Raw genomic sequence first — 4,397 nt, 5'->3', positions numbered from 1 at the left:
TGGTCAAAGGATGGTTGTCTTTGATTTCCCCTTTTTTTCCTTGAACACATGGCCCAGTTTTCCCTTTGAAGTTCTTGAGTCTCATCTGCTGCACCATCTGTTACCGGGGATGCTCCAGGGGGCTTGCCACTAGTGCCTTCCATGAGAACAGCATCTTCGGGGAGAAGCCATTCCCACCTCGTTGAGTCCAAAAGCATTTAAGGGATCGTAACTGATCAATGAGGCTGTTCTCCAAGAGCCCTTGCGGCCCCTTTCGGAGGTGGTCAACCGGCCCCTTAAAAGCTTTACTCATAGGTCCAGCATTGTTGGAAATTGGGGAGTTCCACAATCATTTCCAGTCCATCCTTAATATATCATCTTCTTTGCATACAACGTGGCAAGATGACGCTGTACTTGGAAGCAGAGAGCTGGGTTCCAATCCAACCTCACTAGCTATCTGACTCCAGACAAGTCCCTTGCCTCCATGGGCCTGAAGGTTTTCATCTGTCAGACTCCATGGTCTCTAAAATCCCTTTGTGTTCTGGCTCTATAATTCCATGAATCCCCAAGCCTCTTTGGGTTCGTCATCCCATTCATAACCGATGAAGAGAGACCAGGATGTAAAGAGAGCCATAATGTCATCTTCTTTACACAGAGATTTAGGATGGAGAGAAACTTTCCAGTGCATTTAGTCCCACCTTCTCGTTTCATAATTTGAGAGATTAAGGCCCCCCAAATCGAGAAGTGATTTACCCAAGAGCACATTGCCAGGGCAATGCCTCAGACACTTAACACTTCCTGGCTGTGTGACCCTGGGCAAGTCACTTAACCCCAAGTGCCTCAACCAAAAAAAAAAAAAATCCCATTGCCATATATATATGTTGCTATGATTATTTTGGTTTGAGGGAGCCTTTCTTCCTGTGTTTGACCTCCTGAGAGGTATGTGTTTAGCAGCAGGACGTTGGAATCAAAGGAACGAACAATTTAGTCATTTGGGGCAAGGCCGAACTTTGCGAAGATGGACAAAGCTTATCCGTTTGCAGAGAACTTGGCGTCCTATGCTAGCCACAAGCAATGTTTTTAGGCTTTATTTCTATGGTGAATCTGGAAGTACAGTTATATTCAAACCCTGTTAAAAGGCATAGGAGGGAGGACAATTTGGATTCGAATGCTGACAGACACCTCCCAGCTGTGTTCTCCTGGGCAAGGGTAACCTTTACCCATGGCGGTTTCTTCATCTGTAAAATGGGGCTGAAATTCCTTGCCCCAGCTCCCCGACAGGGCTGTAATGGGGAAAAGGGCTTAGCAACCCTTCAAATGTGTCTCTATTATTTTAAAAACATCGATGACTCAGCGCTCTGGAGAAGGGAGAGCAAATAGTCAAAAGGGAAATTTTCATGAGTCATCCACCAAAATGCTGGTGAATTGGCTTGAATGCTTGCCTGCCTGCTACAGCGGAACCCTTCAGGGGGCCAGTTATGGAGCTGCAGGGGGAAGGCCATGAGATCCTGTCAGTTACAAGGCTGGATTAAGCAGATGTCAGTTTACAGACCTTAAGAAAATATATGGATTGTTTCATCGGAACGCTTCTGGCTCTGTTTAAAGTTTAGCTCATTCTGACAGGAGGCTTTCCCCCCTGGAAGTCAGCATCTCCTTCCTCAAATGATCATCTCTAGACTAATCTGGGCATATGTTGGATCTCCCCCCCTCCCTCTTTCCCAATCCCAGAGAATGTTATTTTTTCGATTTTTTCTTCATCTCCCCCGGGGCCTTTGTATTTATTCCCAGAGAGACACCATGACATGTGAACTATCTCCGAGGGCTGCTGTAAGAATGAATTAGGGGGGCAGCTAGTTGGTGCAGTGGATAGAGCCCCAGTCCTGAAGTCAGGAGGAGCTGAGTTCATTTCTGGTCTCAGACACTAGCTGTGTGACCCTGGGCAAGTCACTTAACCCCAATTGTCTCAGGAAAAAAAGAATGAATGAATGAATGAATGAGGTCATGATATACTTTAAAAACTTTAAAATCCTTAATTTCCTGAACAATTTTGACCAGAGTAGAAAGGACACCAAATCTGGACTCATGCATACTCATATTTCCTAGCTTCAGGACCCTGGATAAAGACATTAAACTTAAACCTTTCTGTGTCTCCGTTTCTTGACCTGTAAGTGATGGCCTCCAAGGTCCTATGACAAGATTTGTATTATACTATGGTACAGTGGAATGAGAAGAGCAGGTTTCAGATCCCATGACTATTCTTGCTGGGTACCTTTTAGCCAATTAACCAACCTGGGATTCAGTTCCCTCCACTGTCAGATGAAGGGGGTTGACTATGTGATCTTTGAGGTCTCCCTGCCAATTCTCTCTAGATTTATTTTTTTTAATTCCCATAGGAATCATAGTAGTTTCTTCTCCCCCCTCGCCCCCCGCTGGGGTGGTTGGGAGGATTAAATAAGATAATATTTGTAAACTGCTTAGCACAGTCTCTGGTACATAGTAAATATTTAATGAATGTTTGTTCCCACCCTGCTTGGAATATAACATGAACTTACTAAATGCTCATTGGGTAGGATTGGAGAGTCACGGATTTGGGGGTTAACTGATGAAAAAATTCATAGTATTTTTTTTTCCTGATTTAAGGGCAAACCAATTTGGGCCAGAGCAAAAGTGGATTTTGAATTGGAAGACGAGGATTTGTTTCCCAGTTATGCTTACTATCGCCATATGGCCTTGGATGCATCCTTTGTAAAATAAGACAGTCAGACTACACATACTCTAACATCCCTTCGGGGGAAATTAATGTTCATCTTCTTATAGTTGACCTTATTGCTTGATTTCATGAAGGCCATAGATAGTATCATAGAACCATCACTCTAGAGGAGGAAGGGACCTCAGAGGCATCTGGCATCCCTTTTAAGGAGGAGGAAACTGAGGGTCTCAGAAGGTCATATAATAATTGATCCAGAGCCAGAAGGGATTTTATTTTTACAGTTAAGGAAACTGAGGCCCAGGGAGGGCCATAGGTCCTAGATTTAGAGCTGGAAGGAAGCTTAGAGGCTATCTTGTCTCACCCCCTTCAAAACTGAAGCTCACCCAGAGAATTAAGTCAGCTAGTCCAAGATCACTAAGACAGCCCCAGAAATGAGATCTGAACCCAAGACCTCTGACTCCAAAGTCTGGACGCTCTTCACTGTGGTCAAAATAGTTTAAGGAAGGGCAGCTAGGTAGTGCAATGGACAGTCCTGGAATCAGAAGGATCTGAGTTTGAATCCAGCCTCAGACAGACACTGAGCAAATCACTTATCCCTGATTATCTCCCCCCCCAAAAAAAAGAGTGGAATTTTAAAATCTCTAAATAGCATTATTGAATATGGCTATTCCTGAAAAAGGAAAAGGTCCACATTGCTAACCCTTCTCATGAGAGAGAGAGAGAGAGAGAGAGAGAGAGAGAGAGAGAGAGAGAGAGAGAGAGAGTTAAACAATATTGGCTATGGATTTTAAATAAATCCCAGTTATAATAAATTCCCTTTATTTCCTTCTTTGCCTAATTCTCTGGATAAGTCTAGTTAACTGTCAGTCATCTCAAGGCTGACTCCCCCAAGCAGTCTTCCTTGATTCCATCTGACTGAAAGTGTTCTCTCCCTCCTCTTATTTTTCTAGACCATTTTGTCTGCATCTCCCCGTTATCTCAGTCTCCACTTTGTACCTTAATCATCTGTGTACATAAAATATCCATGCCCTTCCCCTGTTCCATCATAATAGTATGGACAGTTTACAAAACTGTGACCTTGAGACCCTGGGTCTCAGGGGTTTTTGGTAGTAAGTTTATTTTTAATACACACTGCTTTATGAATCATCAGTTTCTTCATTTGTGAAATAAACAGGCTGGACTTGCTGACCTCTAAGGCCCTTCCTAGTTCTAAGTGGATGATCCTCCAACCCTCACAACGCCCACCCACACCCTAGATAATTCCCAATTTCAGATAAGTGATCACAGAGGGACATAGCCAGTTATAGCTCAGCATTCAAACCAAAGTCTCTTCACATTCTCCGGTCCCATATTTTTTTTTTGGTTGGTTTTTTTGTTTGTTTGTTTGTTTTTTCTGAGGCAATGGGGGTTAAGTGACTTGCCCAGGGTCCCACAGCCAGGAAGTGTTAAGTGTCTGAGACCAGATTTGAACTCAGGTCCTCCTGACTTCAGGGCTGGTGCTCTAGCCACTGTACCATCTAGCTATCCCCACCATGTTCTTTTTATTTTGCCTCAAAAATAAGCACAACAAGGCTATTGTGACATTTGAACTCTGTTCTCATGGATCACAGAGTCATGGCATTAAGATTTAGAGTCAGATGAAAGCTTCGAGAGCACCTGACCCAACTCTCTTATTTTATAGTCAAAGAAAGTAAAACCCAAAGACACT

Source organism: Sminthopsis crassicaudata, chromosome 5, assembly GCF_048593235.1.
Source record: "Sminthopsis crassicaudata isolate SCR6 chromosome 5, ASM4859323v1, whole genome shotgun sequence".
In the NCBI taxonomy this organism is placed as follows: domain Eukaryota; kingdom Metazoa; phylum Chordata; class Mammalia; order Dasyuromorphia; family Dasyuridae; genus Sminthopsis; species Sminthopsis crassicaudata.
The sequence above is the reverse complement of the archived record's forward strand: the minus strand, read 5'-3'. Positions refer to the sequence as shown.